Here is a 23,740-nt window from a genome sequence, read left to right as displayed (position 1 = left end):
TGTGTTCATCACCTAAATCTTTGTTCTCCTAAGGGTTTAACTCCTTCCTGACCAATGACGTAATAGTACATCATAGCAGCAGGTGACTTCCTGCAATTTGATGTACTATTACATCATGCTGATCGGGTGGGCACCACTGTCACTAATAGCCGGGCCCCTGCTGTATCCTGCTGTATTAACCCTTTCTATGCTGTGATCAGTGCTGACTGCAGCATAGAAGGTGTTTTCAGCGGGTGAATGTGCTGCGATGACGGGGACTCGATGGGTGAGAAGGCAGCTTGATGCCTTGCAGAGGCATCGGACATGCCTTCTACAGAAGCCTAGGAGATTCAGCCCCAAGCTGAGTCTCCTAAGCAACTGTTAGTGTATTACACTGTGTAATCCACTAACAGGCATTGAATTACAATACAGATGTATTGTAATACATTGCAGAGGGGATCAGACCCCCAAAAGTTATAGTCCCAGAGTGGGACAGAAATAACGTAAAAAAAAAAAATGAAAGTTATATTTTAATATAAAAAAAATAGTTTCATCTAAAAAAAAAAAAATAAGTCCCCCTGATTTTATAATTAAAAGAGATGAACACCGTAAAAAAAAAAAACGTGTAACGGTCACGTCCACACACACACAGGGGGAAGGATAGTGACCACTGCGCTCCACCCTCACCCCTGGGCCTGCCTACTTGCCTCACGAGTCCTGATGACAGGGGACAACTGGACGACAGTCCCTTACTTACAAAATACGGAACATAAACGGACCGGGTCAGAACCAAGAGAGCTACGCAGTACAAATGGTTAAGCAAAGAATGGTCAGGAGAAGCCGGGGTCAAATACCAGGAGAGATGAGAAGTACCAAAGGAGTCCGCAAAGAGTAGTCAGGTGGGAGCAGAGGTCACAATACCAGGAGGGATGCACAGTACAGAAGGAGCAGGCAAAGGATCGTCAGGGAACAGGATCAGGTGAGTATTCAGTAGTCCAACAAATAGCCAGGAACCTAGAATTAACAGGCAACCTGTGGCCAGCAGGCTGCCTGTATTTATAGTGGGGTCTGAGGGTCATGTGACGTGGCCAGCGTCACATGACCGACAGACAGACAAGTCAAGCACCGAGTGATCAGCTCGGCGCTCAAGGCAGACCTAGGAGCAAGGAGCCTCCCAGCTAGCAAAGCCTCCATGGGAACGATGCCAAACACAGATCCTCGCTCCCGAAGCTAAGCAGCAGGTCTGCAGCTTATGGGAGACCGAGTGCGCCTTTGGTGCCCCGTGACAAAACGGTGCCAAAAAAAAGCTATTTTTGTCATCTTACATCACAAAACTTTTAACACCAAGCGATCAAAAAGTCGTATGCACCCCAACATGGTACCAATCAAACCGTTACCTTATTCCACAAAAAATGAACCTCTACACAATAGACTTTTTATCTATAGGAAACCCATAACTTTTCGCTTATAGGCCTCATAATAAAATGTCTGGAAAAAAGAAAATGAAAGAGCCAAGCCTCATCATCCGAGAGTCAGAATATGGATAGTAGCAGAAGTAGCAGCTCCAGCCATTTTGACAGTAGTAGCATTAGAAGGACACAGTTCTCCCTGTCTTCCAATAGCTATAACATTATGATTGAGGACAAAGAGTATAAGACTTGATGGCTCACTCCTCCTCTCAGTCACAGCAGGATGATGTAGATGACCTATCTGAGTCTGACATCATGACTTGAAGCCAGGGGCCACAACATTCCTCCTGCTCCTCCTCCTTGTAACCCCAGAAAAGCCTTTCAGTTGCATCCTCTTGGTCTTCAATGCCCCCCTGATAGTTGAGTGCATTCTTATTTGCTAAGATGAGGTAACAAAACACCATGTACTATTGAAGAAACTCCAGATAGTCTCCCTGTTGATGACTTGTGTGAGAACAGTCAGTGTTTGGACTGCCATATGGAGAAGGTTCAGGAGGATGTGGGGATCCCATACATAGCTATGTTGTGGTAGTAGTAGTAGAGACACCTGTAGCCATGATGGTAATGATAGAGGCAATGGCAGCAAGTGTCACTTGGGGCAAATACAGAAAGAATCAGGACAGGAGCCAAGGAACCCATGGTGTCATATCACAGTCTGATAAAAGTGGCATGGAGGGTGAGGATGATGATGTTTCTGTGCTGAACACAGTTCGATCAGGTGCTGAGGGGGAGGTAAGATCAGAGGAGGTGGTTGATGGCTTCTGTGGAAAGCATTAAAGAGCAGAGGCAACATACAGCCAGAACCTCCCAAAAAACTGCCAGGACTAGAATTGCTTCTATTATGGTAAGTTCGGTAACTGGTGATGCCACTGATACTATGGGCGCAGGCTCAAAATATGCTAGACCGAAGCCAAGCTCAGCTGCCGATAGCTCTGTGCGTAGTGTGTGAGTATCTCCTATCTGGCAGTTTTTCTCCACAGTGCCATGTGTAAGATCTGCAGGATTAAAATAAGCCGTGGACATTCAAATACAAATGTAAGCACCATGGGTCTATTGCAGCACATGCAGTAACATCATCCGATCCAGTGGGAAAATAATAGTGGCCACCAGCTAGTGCAACAAATGTGTCCTTCTTCTTCCATTCTCCTTTGCGATAGCCAGGCCACATCCAAGTGCCTGGTTGTGGTCGTGGTCATTTTCATCATCACTTACTATTTCTCCCATTCAAACTACTCCTCTTCCTTCTCCTTCACTCCATCATTAGCCATCGATAACAGAATGAGTGCCCAGAAAAACTCTACACGCACAGCAATCCACTGGTGCGAAAGCCTAACTCTCACGTTATAAGTTTTGATGTGCAACACTTTTTGAAAAAATACAGTTTTGGCTTGCAGAGGGTATCGGCGAGGAGATTATCTTCCCATTTTTGGCCTTCTGATGTGGCAAAGCAGTGATCATGTGTTGTTTCAAAGTCAGGCAGTGCAGCTCATTGGGGATGCCTGTCACATACTTAGGACCTTCAAAGAGGCCACTAGATTTGTCAGTAGGGACAACTGTGCCATAAACAATGTCATCTACCTGATATTTAGCTTAGAGCAGATGCTCATGCTGATGCAACAAGTGAAAACAGAAAAAGAACAGATAAAGCCTCTTGAAAGTCCTATGAAGGAGGAAGTGGGGGTGAGAGCTGTTATTGGAAGAGGATAAAAAGCAGGAGGAGGAGGAATTGCTTGTGTAGGAGGACGATGCTGGTTAAGATGTTGACGACGACACAGGCCATGATGACCAATCATCTCAGTGGGGGCAAATTTGAAATAAATGGGTCCCCAGGCACGCTAATGAGCATAGCAAGCTGTATGCTTGCTTGTGTACATACTGACAGGTGTATCATTCACAGGGGCGTAGCTAAAGGCTCATGGGCCCTAGTGCAAGAGTTCAGCTTGGGCCCCCCTTACCTCAGTACTTTTTGGTTAGGGGCAGGGAGGCACATAGACTTCATGCTGCCTGAGGGAAAAATTGAACCCCCCCCCCCAGCCAAATTGTTGACCTAACCCCTTCCTTCCAGCCAGTGGTATAACTTGACCAGCATGCACTTTCTATAATATTGTTGTCTTCTTATGCGGCACAAGGGTCTTTGGCTACCAACATGCCACAAATACCCTACCCTTTCCACATCCACACTGCACTGCTGCTGCTCTCAAAAAAAAGGGAGAATTTCTACAGACTCATTCAGAACAGCTCACTCTTTCTTCTGACAATCAACATTTGTGTGTGTATAAATGTGGGAAGACATTCTGCCCCTGTACATTTTGGATGCTTGTGCAGAACAAGCCACTCTTTCTTCTGACATTAACATGTGTGTGCATAAACAGGGTCAGGAATTTGCCCCTCTTAAGGCTTAATTTTTGGATGCTTGGTCCCAACAAGCCACTGATATGAAAAAGCATAACACATGCAACAGCGTAGTGTGTTTTTAAACCTTGCATTTACCCATCACTATATATGTCAGAGTCACTCTGACATTACTTGCTATTGCTGTGTTCAGGAGCTTAAACGAGGGATGGGGTGAAATAGAAAAAAATTGTAAAAAAATAAATAAAGAGAAATATAATGTAAATATATACAAATTCCGATTCCTACCTCAGAGTATCATATACCAATTTTAGCCCAATTGCAGCATGTTTGATTAGTGCATATTTGACAAATCAGACCCAAAACGAATTTCAATAAATTCAGTCATCTCTAGATGAGAGCCTTCCTCCCTCCTCTGTCATTTATCAGGAATGAACCTTGCAATGAGGTTTCAAAGGTGAAGGAAGCTTTTCACACACTTGGAAATCATATACGGGAGGTTGCATCAACTGTTTCATTCTCTGCAGTTTTGCCTGTGCATAAACTTCAGCATGACAGGAAGATGCACATTAATGAATTCAATGTATGGCTTGGTGAATGGTGCCTGAACCAAGGGTTTGGCTTTGTGTCTCATGTTAGCTCTCGTTGGAATGGAAAAGAACTGTACAAAAAAGATGGTTTGCATCTTTCTCTCAAGGGAACGAATGTCCTCAGTGAACAGTTCCAAGTATTTGCTAGGAAAGGGGGGGCAAGAGTGATAATCCAGCAGTCCGACTGCCCCCCGGAACAATGCCAGAAGATGCCAGTAGCACAAAGGTTAAGAAATGACAAGCTCAGATTCTTGTCTACAAATGCTCGCAGTTTAGGGAATAAGATCAATGAACTTGAGGCTTTAATGGCATCTGAGAATATAGATTTAGTGGCTGTTACTGAGGTGTGGTTCAATGGGAGTAATGACTGGGATATAACAACACCAGGGTTCTCTCTATACAGGAAAGACAGAGAAGGCAAGAAGGGGGGAGGGGTGGCCATGTATGTGAAAGATAGCATGAAATCTAATTTGATACAAGTTAGCGAGACCAATTTAGAGTCAGTTTGGGTTACCTTGCAGCTTGATAATCATAAGGTAACTCATGTAGGTGTGATATATAGACCACCCAGCCAAGTCAAAGAATTAGATGATCTACTTGTTGAGGAAATAGCTAAAATGACATTGAAGGGGGAAGTTATCATTATGGGGGACTTTAATCTTCCTGATGTAAACTGGAAAACCAAAATAGCTAGTTCTGCAGGAGTACAGATATTCAAAATTCCCTACTGGGATTATCTCTACTACAGCAAGCAGTTGAGGAGCCAACCCGGAAGGAGGCCATTTTAGATTTAGTATTCACAAATGGGAATTTGGTATCTGATATTACTGTAGGGGAAAGCTTGGAATCTAGTGATCACCAGTCAGTGTGGTTTACTATAAGTACAGTGACTGAGTCACACCACACAAAAACAAAAGTTTTAGATTTTAGAAAAACTGACTTTTCTAAAATTAGATTAGTGGTATACGAGTCCCTATCAGATTGGAACAGTTTCAATGGAGTCCAAGAGAAATGGGACTACTTAAAAGTGGTACTATTGAAGCAACAGAAAATTGCATTAGGCTTGTCAGTAAAAGCAAAAAAAGGAAGAGACCACTGTGGTACTCAGCAGAAGTGGACAAAATCATTAAAAGATTAGGCAGAGAGAGGCCAAACAAGTTATACGAGCTTCTAAAGCACAGGCAGAAGAGAAATTAGCTCAGTCAGTGAAAAAAGGCGATAAGTCATTCTTCAGATACATAAATGAAAAAAGGAAACTAAAACAAGGAATTACCAAATTAAAAACAAAAGAAGGAAGGTATATGGAAGAAGATAAAGAACTAGCTGACTGCCTCAATGAATTCTTCTGTTCAGTTTTTACAAAGGAAAATGAAGGAAAAGGATCTCAGTTAGGAAAGTAGACTAATGAATCTTTTTATGCATGTGTCTTTACAGAGGAAGAGGTTCTAAGTCAGCTGTCTAAAATTAATACAAATAAGTCACAGGGGCCTGATGGGATACACCCAAAGCTATTAAAAGAGCTCAGCGGCGAACTAGCAAAACCATTAACAGATTTATTTAACCAATCACTGGCAACAGGAGTCGTCCCAGAAGATTGGAAATTGGCAAATGTTGTGCCCATTCACAAGAAAGGTAGTAGGGAGGAATCGGGCAACTATAGGCCAGTAAGCCTGACATCAATAGGGGGAAAATTAACCACCTCCTGTCTGCACGTTGACTATAAACGTTCGGGAGGTGGTTCTCTATTTCTGAATGGACGTTCGAGAATGACCATTCAGAAACTGCAGCTGCACGCTAATCGTCAGTGACAGCAGGGCAACCCTTAGAGAAGGCAGGGACAGTGCCCAGGTGTCCCTGCCTTCAGGATCGCTGCATACACAGCGCTCACCGAGCGCTGTGTATGCAGAGCAGAAAGCGCTATGTGCTTCATGTTCCGGCCCGCCGGGACCGGAGAGTGCAGGAGCTGTGTGAGGTCTTTCACAGACCTCGATCAGCCCTGCACTGAGGCTGTACAGCGCTGTATAGTGCTGTACAGCCTCTCTGGGGGGTGTATTTCTCCTGTAACTGGGGCTACTATGTCAGCCCCAGTTACAGGAGAAATCAACAGTGAAAAAAAAAAAATGAAGTAAATGTCCCCCAGAGGTCTTGTATGACCTTATGGGGGACGAAAAGTGTCAAATAAAAAAAATAAAAATAAAGTGTTAAAAAAATAAAATAAAAAAAAGTAAGGAATATAAAAAAAAAATAGAAAAATAGAAAAAATTAAATAAAATAGACATATTTGGTATTGCCGCGTCCGTGTTGGCTCTATAAATATATCACATAATCGACACAGTCCGATAAACACCATAAAAAAATATATAAATAACTGTCAAAAAAAGCAATTTTTGTCACCTTACATCACAAAAAGTGTAACACCAAGTGATCAAAAAGACGTATGTCCCACAAAATGGAACCAATAAAACCATCACCTCATCCCACAAAAAATGAGCCCCTACATAAAAAAATCTCTAAAAAAATAAAAAAAACTATAGCTCTCAGAACATGGACACATTAACCGCCTCACGTCCGCCCATAGGATATAAACGTCCTATGGGTGGACGTCTATTTCTGACAGCACGTTTTAAAACGTCCTGTCAGAAATAGCAGCTGCACGCTAATCGTGCAGCTGCTGATCGGGTTGCCCGCTGTCAGTGACAGCAGGGCAACCCTAAGACAAGGCAGGGACAGTTCCCAGGTGTCCCTGCCTTCACGATCGCTGCAGATACAGCGCTCACCGAGCGCTGTGTCTGCAGAGAAGGAAGCGCTGTGCGCTTCCTGTTCCGGCCCGGCGGTCATGTGACCGCCGTGACCGGAGTGTGCAGGGGCTGTGTGAGGTCTCTCAGAGACCTCGATCAGCCCTGCTGTGAGGCTGTACAGCGCAGGATTGCTGCTGTACAGCCTCTATAGGGGTGCATTTGTCCTGTAACTGGGGCTACTATGTCAGCCCCAGTTACAGGAGAAATCAACAGTGTAAAAGAAAATAAAAAGTGAAGTAAATGTCCCCCAGAGGTCTTGTATGACCTTATGGGGGACGAAAAGTGTAAAATAAAATAAAAATAAAATAAAGGGTTGAAAAAAATAAATAAAAAAAAGTTTCACATGTAAAAAAAAAAAAATCCCAAGTAAGGAATAAAAAAAAAAAATTAAAAATAGAAAAAAAAAAACAAATAGACATATTTAGTATTGCCGCGTCCGTAAAAACCAGCTCTATAAAAATATCACATGACCTAACCCCTCGGGTGAACACCGTAAAAAAAAAAAAAAAAAAACTGTGTCAAAACAAGCAATTTTTGTCACCTTGCATCACAAAAGGTGCAACACCAAGTGATCAAAAACGCGTATGTCCCACAAAATGGTACCAATAAAACCGTCACCTCATCCCGCAAAAAATGAGCCCCTACATAAGAAAATCTCTCAAAAAATAAAAAAACTATAGCTCTTAGAACATGGAGACACTAAAACATCATTTTTTTGGTTTCAAAAATGCTATTATTGTGTTAAAGTGAAACAAATAAAAAAAGTATACATATTAGGTATTGCCGCGTCCGTAAAAACCAGCTCTATAAAAATATCACATGACCTAACCCCTCGGGTGAACACCGTAAAAAAAAAAAAAAAAAAACTGTGTCAAAACAAGCAATTTTTGTCACCTTGCATCACAAAAGGTGCAACACCAAGTGATCAAAAACGCGTATGTCCCACAAAATAGTACCAATAAAACCGTCACCTCATCCCGCAAAAAATGAGCCCCTACATAAGAAAATATCTCAAAAAATAAAAAAACTATAGCTCTCAGAACATGGACACATTAAAACATAATTTTTTGGTTTCAAAAATGCTATTATTGTGTAAAACTTTAATAAATGAGAAAAAGTATACATATTAGGTATCACAACGTCCGTAACAATTTGCTCTATAAAAATGTCACTTGACTAAACCCCTCAGGTGAACGCTGTAAAAATAAATAAATAGAAACTGTGCTAAAACAACCAATTTTTTGGTCACCTTGCCCCATAAAGTGTTATAATGAATGATCAAAAAATCATATGTACCCAAAAATAGTACTAATAAAACTGGCACCTTATCCCCTAGTTTCCAAAATGGGGTCACTTCTTGGGAGTTTCTACTGTAAGGGTGCATCAGGGGGCTTCAAATGGGACATGGCATCTAAAAACCATGTGGAGTTCCTTTGCTTCTGCGCCCTGCCGTGTGCCCATACAGCAGTTTACGACCACATGTGGGGTGTTTCTGTAAACCGCAGAATCTGGGTAATAAATATTGAGTTTTGTTTGGCTGTTAACCATCGATGTGTTAAAGAAAAAAATTGATTAAAATGGAAAATCTGCCCAAAAAGTGAAATTTAAAAATTTGATCTCCATTTTCCTTTAATTCTTGTGGAACGCCTAAAGGGTTAACAAAGTTTGTAAAATCGGTTTTGAATACATTGAGGGGTGTAGTTTCTACAATGGGGTCATTTATGGGGGTATCCACTATGTAGGCCCCACAAAGTGACTTCAGACCTGAACTGGTCCTTAAAAAGTGGGTTTTGGCAATTTTCTTAAAAATTTGAAGAATTGCTTCTAAACTTCTAAGCCTTCTAACGTCCTAAAAATATAAAATGACATTTGCAAAATGATGCCAACATAAAGTAGACATATGGGGAATGTTAAGTAATAAATATTTTATGAGGTATCACTTTCTATTTTAACCGCTTAGGGACACAGCCTTATTTCACCTTAAGGACCAGGCCATTTTTTGCAAATCTGACCAGTGTCACTTTAAGTGGTGATAACTTTAAAACGCTTTGACTTATCCAGGCTATTCTGAGATTGCTTTTTCGTCACATATTGTACTTCATGACACTGGTAAAATGAAGCATAAAAAAATACCTAATTTACCAAAAATTTTGAAAAATTAGCAAATTTCTAAGTTTCAGTTTCTCTACTTCTGTAATACATAGTAATACCCCCAAAAATTGTCATGACTTTACATTAACCATATGTCTACATCATGTTTGAATAATTTTGGGAATGATATTTTATTTTTTGGGAATGTTACAAGGTATAGAAAATTAGAAGCAAATCTTGAAATTTTTCAGGAATTTACAAAAACCCAATTTTTAGGGACCACTACAGGTCTGAAGTCACTTTGCGAGGCTAACATAATAGAAACCGCCCAAAAATGACCCCATTCTATAAACTACACCCCTCAAGGTATTCAAAACTGATTTTACAAACTTCGTTAACCCTTTAGGTGTTGCACAAGAGTTATTGGCAAATGGAGATGAAATTAGAGAATGAAATTTTTTTGCCTAATTTTCCATTTTAACCCATTTTTTCCACTAACAAAGCAAGGGTTAACAGCCAAACAAGACTGTATCTTTATTGCCCTGACTGCCTTTTACAGAAACACCCCATATGTGGCCGTAAACTACTGTATGGACACACAGTAGGGCGTATAGAGAAAGGTGCGCCGTATGGTTTTTGGAAGCCAGATTTTGCTGGACTGGTTTTTTGACACCATGTCCCATTTGAAGCCCCCCTGATGCACCCCTAGAGTAGAAACTCCATAAAAGTGACCCCATCTAAGAAACTACACCCCTCAAGGTATTCAAAACTGATTTTACAAACTCTGTTAACCCTTTAGGTGTTGCACAAGATTTAATGGAAAATAGAGATACAATTTCAAAATTTCACTTTTTTGGCATATTTTCCATTTTAATATTTTTTTTCCAGTTACAAAGCAAGGGTTAACAGCCAAACAAAACTCATTATTTATGGCCCTGATTCTGTAGTTTACAGAAACACCCTATATGTGGTCGTAAACTGCTGTACTGGCACACGGCAGGGCGCAGAAGGAAAGGAATGCCATACGGTTTTTGGAAGGCAGATTTTGCTGGATGGGTTTTTTTGACACCATATCCCATTTGAAGCCCCCCTGATGCACCCCTAGAGTAGAAACTCCAAAAAAGTGACCCCATTTTAGAAACTACGGGATAGGGTGGCAGTTTTGTTGGTACTAGTTTAGGGTACATATGATTTTTGGTTGCTCTATATTACACTTTTTGTGCGGCAAGGTAACAAGAAATTGCTTTTTTGGCACCGTTTTTTTTTTTTGTTATTTACAATATTCATCTGACAGGTTAGATCATGTGTTAATTTTATAGAGCAGGTTGTCACGGACGCGGCGATACCTAATATGTATACTTTTTTTTATTTATGTAAGTTTTACACAATGATTTCATTTAAAACAAAAAAAATGTTTTAGTGTCTCCATAGTCTAAGAGCCATAGTTTTTTTCAGTTTTTAGGCGATTATCTTAGGTAGGATCTCATTTTTTGCGGGATGAGATGATGGTTTGATTTGCACTATTTTGGGGTGCATATGACTTTTTGATCGTTTGCTATTACACTTTTTATGATGTAAGATGACAAAAAATTGCTTTTTTTACACGGTTTTTATATTTATTTTTTTACAGTGGTCACCTGAGGGGTTAGTTCATGTGATATTTTTATAGAGCCAGTCGATACGGACTCGGCAATACCTTATATGTATACTTTTTATTTATTTATTTAAGTTTTACACAATGATTTCATTTTTGAAACAAAAAAAAATCATGTTTTAGTGTTTCCATAGTCTAAGAGCCATAGTTTTTTCAGTTTCTGGGCGATTATCTTGGGTAGGGTATGATTTTTGCGGGATGAGCTCATGGTTTGATTGGCACTATTTTGGCGTACATGCGACTTTTTTGATCACTTTTATTACCTTTTTTGGGAAGTAACGTGGGCAAAATCTCAATTTCATCATAGTTTTTTATTTTTTATTTTTATGGCGTTCACCGTTCGGGTAAAGTAACATGACCGTTTTATAGATCAGGTCGTTACGGACGCGTCAATATCAAACATGTGTAGGAATTTATTTATTTATTTTTTTTAATCAGTGATAAATGTGTTTTTTGATTTTTATTTTATTTTTTTACTTTTTTTTTTTTTTTTTTGACCCAGACCCACTTGGTTCTTGAAGATCCAGTGGGTCTGATGTCTGTATAATACAGTGACGTGGTGCATTGATGGGCTCCGATATCTTCCTGACTGGAACATATCAGCTTTTAATACCTGCATTTATGACTTCCCAGTATAGTCAGTAGCATTTCTGTTTGGTGCATTTCCTCTCTGTGTTTCATCTGTATAATACAGTACAGTACACTATATATTGTTTTGTACTGTATTTTACTTACACTTTGTCTGAACAGATCTATGCCTTTAGCACAGATCTGTTCAGCACCATGGACAGTACGATGCCTGAGACGGCGTCCTGTTGCCATGGGAACCTTTCCCGTCTGCTCAGTAGTGGCCAGAACTGCGCAGACGGGGAAGGGTAAGGAGGGGGGCTCCCTCCCTCTGTCACCCCATCCTGTCGGGAGGCTGCAAAGGCACAGCAGCCCCCCGATGGGAGAGGGAGGGAGCTCTCGACTGTTAACCTCTGCTCTTCCATACCGCGGTCGGTACGGACCGCGGTATGGAAAGGGTTAAACGGCTGACATCACATCACAGGTACAACTGGACACCAACGATTATTCAAGGGGAGGCGAGCGGGGGATCACGATCTCGCCTCCCGCACCGCCCGCCTCCCGCACCACCCACAACCCCCCGTGCACTTCCCGCCGCCATCAAATCATTCAGGGGTGCAGGGGGGGTGAAACATATATATTTTAGGCATAATAAAGTTTCTGATCCCCGTGGTCAGGGACCGCGGCAATCAGAAACTGCAGAAAGCGCAGCAAACCGCAGGTCTGAATTGACCTGCGGTTTGTTGCGATCGCCGTCATGGGGGGGTTACGTGACCCCCCCGCGCATTTAGCCGAGGTGCCTGCTCAATGATTTGAGCAGTCACTTTGTTCCGATCACTGCCGGCCGGGCGGCAGTGATCGGAACAACACATGATGTACCGGTACGTCATGTGTCCTTAAGGACTCGGGAAACATGCCGTACCGATACGTCATGTGTCCTTAAGGGATTAAAAGCAGAGAAATTGAAATTTAGAAAATTGCTAATTTTTCTAAATTTTGGGTAAATTAGGTGAAATATATTGACTCAAATTTATGACTATCATGAAGTACAATGTGTCACGAGAAAACAATTTCTGAATGACTTGGATAAGTAAAGGCGTTCCAAAGTTATTACCACATAAAGTGAGATATGTCAGATTTGCTAAATTAGGCCTGGTCATGAAGGAGGCAAATGGCCCAGATGGGAAGTGGTTAATGGAAACCATACTTAAGGAGAGGATTGTGGAACATCTAAAATCCCATGGATTGAAAGATGAAAAACAGCATGGGTTTACTTCAGGGAGATCATGTCAAGCTAATCTTATAGATTTTTTTTTATTGGGTGACTAAAATAATAGATGGTGGAGATGCAGTAGACATCGCTTATCTAGACTTTAGTAAGGCTTTTGATACTGTCCCACATAGAAGGCTTATCAATAAATTGCAGTCTTTGTGCTTGGACTCCCATATTGTTGAATGGATTAGGCAGTGGCTGAGGGACAGACAACAGAGGGTTGTAGTCAAAGGAGTATATTTAGACCATGGTCTTGTTACCAGTGGGGTACCTCAGGGATTTGTTCTGGGACCCATATTGTTTAATATCTTTATCAGTGAAATTGTAGAAGGCCTCGATGTTAAGGTGTGTCTTTTTGCTGATGATACAAAGATTTGTAACAGGGTTGATGTTCCTGGAGGGATACACCAAATGGAAAAGGATTTAGGAAAACTAGAGGAATGGTCAAAAGTCTGGCAACTAAAATTTTATGTTGATAAGTGCAAGATAATGCACCTGGGGCATAAAAACCCAAGAGCAGAATATAAAATCAGTGATACAGTCCTAACCTCAGTATCTGAGGAAAGGGATTTAGGGGTCATTATTTCAGAAGACTTAAGGTAGGCAGACAATGTCATAGAGCAGCAGGAAATGCTAGCAGAATGCTTGGGTGTATAGGGAGAGGCATTACCAATAGAAAGAGGGAGGTGCTCATGTCGCTCTACAGAGCACTAGTGAGACCTCATTTGGAGTATTGTGCGCAGTACTGGAGACCATATCTCCAAAAGGATATTGATACTTTGGAGAGAGTACAGAGAAGAGCTACTAAACTGGTACATGGATTGCAGGATAAAACTTACCAGGAGAGGTTAAAGGACCTTAACATGTATAGCTTGGAAGAAAGACGAGACAGAGGGGATATGATAGAAACTTTTAAATACATAAAGGGAATCAACAAGGTAAAAGAGGAGAGAATATTTAAAAGAAGAAAAACTGCTACAAGAGGACATAGTTTTAAATTAGAAGGGCAAAGGTTTAAAAGTAATATCAGGAAGTATTACTTTACTGAGAGAGTAGTGGATGCATGGAATAGCCTTCCTGCAGAAGTGGTAGCTGCAAATTCAGTGAAGGAGTTTAAGCAGGCATGGGATAGGCATAAGGCCATCCTTCATATAAGATAAAGCCAGGGGCTATCCATAGTATTTAGTATATTGGGCAGACTAGATGGGCCAAATGGTTCTTATCTGCCGACACATTCTATGTTTCTATGTTTCTATGTAAACCAGCAAGAGAGAGCTAACATCTAACTTGTATATATGTGCTTTGGATCCTATCAAGGAACGGAGCTTGCAAAACACGGCTGAAGTAAAAGGAGGAGGGATGTGATGCAGGCTGCTGTCGGAGATGTAGTTTTCCAAAAGTACAGAAAAGTGGGTCTGCGGGTTAGAAAACTACATCTCCCAGAGCATCCTGCATTTTGACACTGCTCTCTACCACTTCAGCTGCATCTTCACAAGCTCTATTTCTTGACAGCATCCAATGGAGACACAACTCAGATGGTATCTTGGCTGCAATATGTATACTATACATTGTCACAGTGCGGTCCACTGTGACAGTTCTCCATGTAGGCTGGCTGTATGTGCTCTTGCATACTGGCTGCAGGCTGCCTCCTGTGCAGGCTGGTTGCTAGGGGCTGCATGCTGGCTACGGGGTATGTTGTGATCCGCCTGTGTATGTTGCTCTCCCCGTCTCTGCGGTGTCACGGGAGGTTGTTTCCCCGTGATGCTTCTGATTGTCTGTGGTGCCGGGTTGGTTGGGCTCTAGTCTAGCGTACTGGCTGCGGGTGTTTCCGTGTATGCCGGTTGCCAGGGGCAAAGCCCAGTTCTGTACTTGTGTATCCTGTTGTTCTTAGCTCCGCTTCTAATGGGGTTAACTCCTCCTGTCTGTTGTGCCTGGGTGTGACTTTCCAGGTGCCTCTACCCAGCTATATAGACCTGTGAGCTGTGGTTCTGGGGGTCAGTTTTTGTCAGTCTGTCCTGAGTCCTGTCTGTGGCTGCTCGGTGTAGCACCTCGCTTCTGTTCTGGGGGTTTACCAACTACCCTTCTGCGTAGTGTCGCCTGGTTTTGCATCATGTGTCTGTTCTCCAGTTCCTGTTCTATTATGTTTTGATGTCATGTTCTGATCTGTACCTGCCATGTCTGATGTATCATGTTATGGTCTGTTATCTTGTTCTGTTCCATGTATCGCCTAGCAGTGCGTAACTGCATCTGATTGCCTAACAGTGCTTAACTTCTTCTGATGTATCCTGTCCCATGTCTGTCCTGTAGTGCCTTTGGCTTCTGTCCCTGTTCTGTTCATGTCTGCCTGTTCTTTCTGTCCTGCCTTCGGAAGAGGGTTCCCTATGTTTCCCAGAGGGGGAATGTCCTTTCTCTGTTCTGTGCAGCTCTGCCTGGGGCCGCTTAGCTTCTATTGCTTGCGGCGCAGGTACTGTAACTGCTTCTGTCGCTATCCGTGTATTCTGTTGCTCCTGGTTACATCTCTGTCTGTGCCCGTAGGTTTATGCTTCCTGCCAGTACCTAATTCAGGTACCTCCTGGTCTGTCTGGACTAGCTGCCACTGACTCTGGCAACTACCTTCGGCCCAAGCCTATCCTCATCATCTGAGGCTCTAGTGAATACCAGGTGTTGCTTAGTCACGCCCCTCCAGAGTATTGCCAGTCAGTGGAACAGTGGGTCCACACCCACTGTTCCATGTAGTGCGTCTGTGCGTACGTCTGTATGTGTTGTTGCAGCACCTGCTATATGTTGCTGCTGGTCTGTTTTAGGCCTTCTGCACACAAATGTATTTGTTCCGTGCATTGGGGACCGCAATTTGCAACCTCTGTGCGGCCGCCGAGACGGATCCAGACCCATTCAACTTGACTGGGTCAGCATCTGTCTGTTTCGCAAAAAGATAGAGCAAGTTCTATCTTTTTGCAAAACGGAACCCCACAGAAGCACTCCGTAGTGCTTGTGTAGTGTTCCGTTCTGTGCTTCCGTTCCGCATCTCCAGATTTGCGGACCCATTCAAGTCAATGGGTCCGCATCCGTGATGTGGAATGCACACGGATTGGTGCCCGTGTATTGCAGATCCGCATATGCAGTCCGCAATACGGCAACGGGCCACCTACGTAGTGTGCAGTAGGCCTTACCTGTATCCCGGTTCCCTGATGTCCCGGAGGTCTGCCTTGGACCCCCGGCACATGACATACATTCTCTTTGTCAAGTAGATAGAGGCTTCATGTTCCTGATAACTGACAGCAAGAGTAGGGTAGAGGACTTAGGCAGGTCTTAGGCTCTCTATTCTGCAACCTGTCTTGCTGTATATTTAAGATGAGTTTTGTGTTTACTAACTTGACAGCAGCCATTTTGATTCAGCTAAAGATTACCCCCTTAGACAAATAAAAAAAAATATGTAGGAATTTTAGTATTTCATTTTTTTTTTCTGGGAGTACTCCTTTAAGAATCTACAGTGGTTAAAATACTGCCAGTTGATGCAATGCTCAGCTGTCCTCTGGGAATACTCAGAATGTAGTCATTTCAGGAGAGAGCACTTTAATACTCATTTCCAAAGCTGACACTTAATTTATGCATAGATTTATGGAAATTATGTATAGCTGAAGGTCATAATGAAGAGGCTGTGCTTGTACCAGCTTGTTTACAGGTCTGTTTGCAGGAGACTGCTCGTACACATGAATGATGCTTAGAGTCACACTTGTTGAATACTGTACAAATTAATTGTTCATCCTTAAAATTAAAGATATACAGCACTGTGCAGAAGTTTAAGGCAGGTGGGGGAAAGAATGCATTGGAATAACAGAAGTGATAATAGTTTATTTTTTATAAATTTACAAAATGTAAATTGAATAAAAAATCAAAATCAAATCAATATTTTGTGTCACCACCCTTTGCTTTCGAAAGTAAACTTAAACACAGTTTTATAACTCAGCATGGAATTTATTCCAGAAATCTTGGAAAACTAACCACAGATCTTGTATGGATATAGCCTTGCCTGAATCCTTCTGTCTCTTCATGTAATCCCAGACAGACTCAATGATTCTGAAGTCAGGGCACTGTGGAGTCATGTCATCACCAGCATTCCTTGTTCTTTTTTACGCTGAAGATTGTTCTTAATAAGATTAGAAGTTTGGGGTTATTGTTCTGCTGCAGAATGAGTTTGGGGCCAACCAAAAGCCTCCCTGATGATACTACCTGATTAATAAGTATCTGTCTGTATTGCTCAGTATTGAGGACACTATTAAAGGGGTTGTCTGAGTTCAGAGTTGAACCCGGACATACCCTGATTTTCACCCAGGCAGCCCCCCTGATATGAGCAGTCATTCTCTGATGCTCTCCTTTACTCTGCCAGAATAGCGCAGGGCAAAGGCTTTTTTAGGAGGGATAAAAATGGGAGTAGAGCCTAACCTGGACGACCCCTTTAATACTGACCAAATCACCAACTTAATTTACTGAAATGCAGTCCCAAACTTGCAAGGAACCTCCACCACGCTACACTGTTGCCTGCGACACTCATTATTGCACCGCTCTCCAGCCTTTCAGCAAACAAACTGCCTTCTGTTACAGCCAAACATTTAAAAATTTTCCGTACGTACCCACTTTAGTAGCTCTCTGGCGTACTGGTTGCGGTGGATTCCATGTAGGCTGGTTGCTATGACCTATGTGTGGTTGCAGCAACCTGTGTTTGAACAGCCACTTGAGTAGGCATGCTCTCCTCCATGTTGTCTCGGTTCTGGTGGGGTTAATAGTCTGGTCTGGGTGTGTCTGCTAGGTGTCAGATGACCTTGTTACCCTGCTATAACATCCTGTGTGCTGTGGGTTTGAGGTCAATCTGTCTCCAGCTTTGCTGGGTTAAGGAGCTATGCACCTGACCTGGAGATATTCCATCTGCCCTGTTTGTGTGGTGACCTAGTGAAACATCAAGGTCTCCTTGCCTGGTTCCGTGTTTTGGGGTGCAGCTGTCTGTTCGCCCATGGACTAACTCTGCATGGGGAATAGCCACCTGCTAGTCTGGTTCTATGTCTTGTGTGCAGCTCTGTCTGCTTACCCACGGACTAACTCTGCATGTCCAGTGCTATTACGTGCCACTGGTCCCTTACCTGCTGGTCCAGTTTACTGTCGTCTCTTGATCTCTGTGAAGAAAGTATTGGTCCTTGCCTTATTTGTCTGATTGCTTGCCTTGTATTTGTTTGTTTGAGATGTTCTAGGGGTTTGTGGGACCCTCGCTAGAACATGACAACCTGCTGCTATTTTCCACACTTCAGATCCTACATTTTCATCCACAGTTATGTTGGTTGGCCTTGTTTCCACGTCAAAGTTATGGCTTTTTGGCCACAATTATCCTTTAAACACCACTTCTGGCCAGACCTCTCCAAACAGTGAACAGTAAATGGGTGTACCTAGGTCCCACTGGTTTCTGCCAGTTGTAAACTGATGGCACTGCTGGACATCTTTTGATTTAGAAAGAAAGCAAGCATGATTTCTCTTTCATTTCCAGTACCTGTCCAGTTTCATTTCCAGTTCTACTGTCCTCAGCATTGCCTGTTTCTTTGTGCTTCTTTAAAAGAGCTTGAACAGCATATTTGACACCTCTGTTTGCTTTGTAATCTTTGCCTGGGTGAGTGTTGGTTGATGCACTATAACTACCTTGTGTCTTGTTGAACGATCTTCTTCGAGTCCTGGAAGCGATGATATGCCCCCACAGAGCCCTGATCTCAACAACATCAAGTCTGTCTGGGCTTACATTAATAGACAAAAGAATTTGAGAAAGCCTACATCCACAAACGATCTGTCGTTAGTTCTCCAAGATTTTCGGAGCAACCTCCTTGCCAAATTCCTTCAAAAACTGTGAGCAGTTGTACCTAAAAGAATTGATGCTGTTTTGGCAAAGGGTGGTCATGCCAAATACTGATTTGAGTTAAAGTTCTCTTTTCTTCATTTACTTTTCATTTTGTTAAATGTTAAAAATACTATTAATACTATTTTTAAAAGTACACTGCGTGCAGAATTATTAGGCAAATGAGTATTTTGACCACATCATCCTCTTTATGCATGTTGTCTTACTCCAAGCTGTATAGGCTCGAAAGCCTACTACCAATTAAGCATATTAGGTGATGTGCATCTCTGTAATGAGAAGGGGTGTGGTCTAATGACATCAACACCCTATATCAGGTGTGCATAATTATTAGGCAACTTCCTTTCCTTTGGCAAAATGGGTCAAAAGAAGGACTTGACAGGCTCAGAAAAGTCAAAAATAGTGAGATATCTTGCAGAGGGATGTAGCACTCTTAAAATTGCAAAGCTTCTGAAGCGTGATCATCGAACAATCAAGCGTTTCATTCAAAATAGTCAACAGGGTCGCAAGAAGCGCGTGGAAAAACCAAGGCACAAAATAACTGCCCATGAACTGAGAAAAGTCAAGCGTGCAGCTGCCAAGATGCCACTTGCCACCAGTTTGGCCATATTTCAGAGCTGCAACATCACTGGAGTGCCCAAAAGCACAAGGTGTGCAATACTCAGAGACATGGCCAAGGTAAGAAAGGCTGAAAGACGACCACCACTGAACAAGACACACAAGCTGAAACGTCAAGACTGGGCCAAGAAATATCTCAAGACTGATTATTCTAAGGTTTTATGGACTGATGAAATGAGAGTGAGTCTTGATGGGCCAGATGGATGGGCCCGTGGCTGGATTGGTAAAGGGCAGAGAGCTCCAGTCCGACTCAGACGCCAGCAAGGTGGAGGTGGAGTACTGGTTTGGGCTGGTATCATCAAAGATGAGCTTGTGGGGCCTTTTCGGGTTGAGGATGGAGTCAAGCTCAACTCCCAGTCCTACTGCCAGTTTCTGGAAGACACCTTCTTCAAGCAGTGGTACAGGAAGAAGTCTGCATCCTTCAAGAAAAACATGATTTTCATGCAGGACAATGCTCCATCACACGCGTCCAAGTACTCCACAGCGTGGCTGGCAAGAAAGGGTATAAAAGAAGAAAATCTAATGACATGGCCTCCTTGTTCACCTGATCAGAACCCCATTGAGAACCTGTGGTCCATCATCAAATGTGAGATTTACAAGGAGGGAAAACAGTACACCTCTCTGAACAGTGTCTGGGAGGCTGTGGTTGCTGCTGCACGCAATGTTGATGGTGAACAGATCAAAACACTGACAGAATCCATGGATGGCAGGCTTTTGAGTGTCCTTGCAAAGAAAGGTGGCTATATTGGTCACTGATTTGTTTTTGTTTTGTTTTTGAATGTCAGAAATGTATATTTGTGAATGTTGAGATGTTATATTGGTTTCACTGGTAAAAATAAATAATTGAAATGGGTATATATTTGTTTTTTGTTAAGTTGCCTAATAATTATGCACAGTAATAGTCACCTGCACACACAGATATCCCCCTAAAATAGCTAAAACTAAAAACAAACTAAAAACTACTTCCAAAAATATTCAGCTTTGATATTAATGAGTTTTTTGGGTTCATTGAGAACATGGTTGTTGTTCAATAATAAAATTAATCCTCAAAAATACAACTTGCCTAATAATTCTGCACTCCCTGTATTTTACTTTGTTGCATTTTTCCATAGCACTGTATTTTCATCACAGTATAGAGTCTCTAAGTTGTTCAGTAGATATATATCTTAGTATAAATAAAAATTAGTCTATCACATCCTGAAATTTCAAAATCAACTCTTTATTACTAATCTATTAAAAGTAAGCTGCTATACAGCCAATCCCAACTATGTGCTTACATAGAGATGAGTAAATTGTGAATTTCTTGAGAGTTGTTTCGGATAGAGTTGAGCAAATACCTGGATGTTCGGGTTCGAGAAGTTCGGCCGAACTTCCCGGAAATGTTCGGGTTCGGGATCCGAACCCGACCCGAACTTCGTCCCGAACCCGAACCCCATTGAAGTCAATGAAGACCCGAACTTTTCGGCACTAAAAAGGCTGTAAAACAGCCCAGGAAAAAGCTACAGGGCTGCAAAAGGCAGAAACATGTAGGTAAATCCCCTGCAAACAAATGTGGATAGGTAAATGAATTAAAATAAAAATAAAATATATAAAAATAAACCAATATCAATTGGAGAGAAGCAATAGTATACAGAAAATGCTAAGCAGGTGGCTCACTCTGATTTGTCACGACAGGTGCACAGGTTCAAAAAACACCCCTTAGTTCTGGTAGATAGATATAAATTTGGATAGAACCGGCACTCAAAACAATTGGAATAAGCGTGGAAGTAAATTAAAATTATTTATTAAACAGTAAGCATAAGTTATGCTATATTCTGTGTACATCAGAGTAAAAATTCATAAAAATGACATAAAAAACATAAAAATATATATATACCAAATATATATCTCCAATATAGAGGGGTCTCAAATGCTGGGCACAGCAGACTGCATCCGTGTCCCTCCCAGTTGGGTAGGGCTATTAGATCGCAGGCGTCTATGCCAAGGCAGAATATTTGAGATATACACCGTGGTACATAGCATAAAATACTATATTTGAGGGGATTCAATGGCAGGTATCCCACATAATCCTAATTGCATAAATTGCTCCAACGTGTAGGGTAGGGAATCTAAGATAGTCAGATGTGGTCTATATTTTGGACCATGAATGGATCATCCAGCACCTGTAACAGTCTCAGATTCAAAGTCACTTGTCCAGCACGTCTGTAATCACAGTGCCTGTGCTGTCTCTCATGCAGAGAATCGGTGTAGTTCCTCTGAACTAAGTGTTACTCACTGTGTCTCCGTATAGGATCACTCAATTGGATCTGCGGCGGAATTTCTACCGTGGCGTCCCACGCTTCAGCTTTTTCTCCGCTCTGTTTGTGTTGGATCCGGTTAGTAGTAGGATCCCGTCTCTACTCTCGCGAGAGACCTGTGTTGGACCTGTGTTAGCTATTTCAGCTGTTACGCTTCAGTGAGTCTTACAACACTTGCAGATCTTCTATAGGTGGATATATTCTCTCCGTCCTTTTAGTACATGGCCATGTACTGCTGAGATGATTCTTTCACAGGTAATACGCCCAGACGCGTTTCGAGATACCTTATCTCTTCCTCAGTGGGTAAGTGGGTACCCACTGAGGAAGACGTGCTGGACAAGTGACTTTGAATCTGAGACTGTTACAGGTGCTGGATGATCCATTCATGGTCCAAAATATAGACCACATCTGACTATCTTAGATTCCCTACCCTACACGTTGGAGCAATTTATGCAATTAGGATTATGTGGGATACCTGCCATTGAATCCCCTCAAATATAGTATTTTATGCTATGTACCACGGTGTATATCTCAAATATTCTGCCTTGGCATAGACGCCTGCGATCTAATAGCCCTACCCAACTGGGAGGGACACGGATGCAGTCTGCTGTGCCCAGCATTTGAGACCCCTCTATATTGGAGATATATATTTGGTATATATATATTTTTATGTTTTTTATGTCATTTTTATGAATTTGTACTCTGATGTACACAGAATATAGCATAACTTATGCTTACTGTTTAATAAATAATTTTAATTTACTTCCACGCTTATTCCAATTGTTTTGAGTGCCGGTTCTATCCAAATTTATATCAATTGGAGAGAGGTCCCATAGCAGAGAATCTGGCTTCATGTCAGCAGAGAATCAGTCTTCATGCCATAGCAGAGAATCTGGCTTCACGTCACCCACCACTGTAACAGTCCATTGTCATATATTTAGGCCCCGGGACCCAGGCAGAGGAGAGAGGTCCCGTAACAGAGAATCTGGCTTCATGTCAGCAGAGAATCAGTCTGCATGTCATAGCAGAGAATCAGGCTTTACGTCACCCAACACTGGAACAGTCCATTGTCAGATATTTAGGCCCAGGCACCCAGGCAGAGGAGAGAGGTCCCCAAACAGAGAATCTGGCTTCATGTCAGCAGAGAATCAGTCTGCATGTCATAGCAGAGAATCAGGCTTCACGTCACCCACCACTGGAACAGGCCACTGTCACATATTTAGGCCCAGGCACCCAGGCAGAGGAGAGAGGTCCCATAACAGAGATTCAGGCTTCATGTCAGCAGAGAATCAGTCTTCATGTCATAGCAGAGAATCAGGCTTCACGTCACCCACCACTGGAACAGGCCACTGTCACATATTTAGGCCCAGGCACCCAGGCAGAGGAGAGAGGTCCCATAACAGAGATTCAGGCTTCATGTCAGCAGAGAATCAGTCTTCATGTCATAGCAGAGAATCAGGCTTCACGTCACCCACCACTGGAACAGGCCACTGTCACATATTTAGGCCCAGGCACCCAGACAGAGGAGAGAGGTCCCATAACAGAGAATCTGGCTTCATGTCAGCACAGAATCAGTCTTCATGTCATAGCAGAGAATCAGGCTTCGCGTCACCCACCACTGGAACAGGCCACTGTCACATATTTAGGCCCAGGCACCCAGACAGAGGAGAGAGGTCCCGTAACAGAGAATCTGGCTTCATGTCAGCACAGAATCAGTCTTCATGTCATAGCAGAGAATCAGGCTTCACGTCACCCACCACTGGAACAGGCCACTGTCACACATTTAGGCCCTGGCACCCAGACAGAGGAGAGAGGTCCCGTAACAGAGAATCTAGCTTTATGTCAGCACAGAATCAGTCTTCATGTCATAGCAGAGAATCAGGCTTCACGTCACCCACCACTGGAACAGGCCACTGTCACATATTTAGGCCCAGGCACCCAGGCAGAGGAGAGAGGTCCCATAACAGAGATTCAGGCTTCATGTCAGCAGAGAATCAGTCTTCATGTCATAGCAGAGAATCAGGCTTCACGTCACCCACCACTGGAACAGGACACTGTCACATATTTAGGCCCCGGCACCCAGACAGAGGAGAGAGGTCCCGTAACAGAGAATCTGGCTTCATGTCAGCACAGAATCAGTCTTCATGTCATAGCAGAGAATC

Source organism: Bufo bufo, chromosome 1 (genome assembly GCF_905171765.1).
Source record: "Bufo bufo chromosome 1, aBufBuf1.1, whole genome shotgun sequence".
Lineage (NCBI taxonomy): Eukaryota > Metazoa > Chordata > Amphibia > Anura > Bufonidae > Bufo > Bufo bufo.
Note: the sequence above shows the minus strand (reverse complement) of the source record.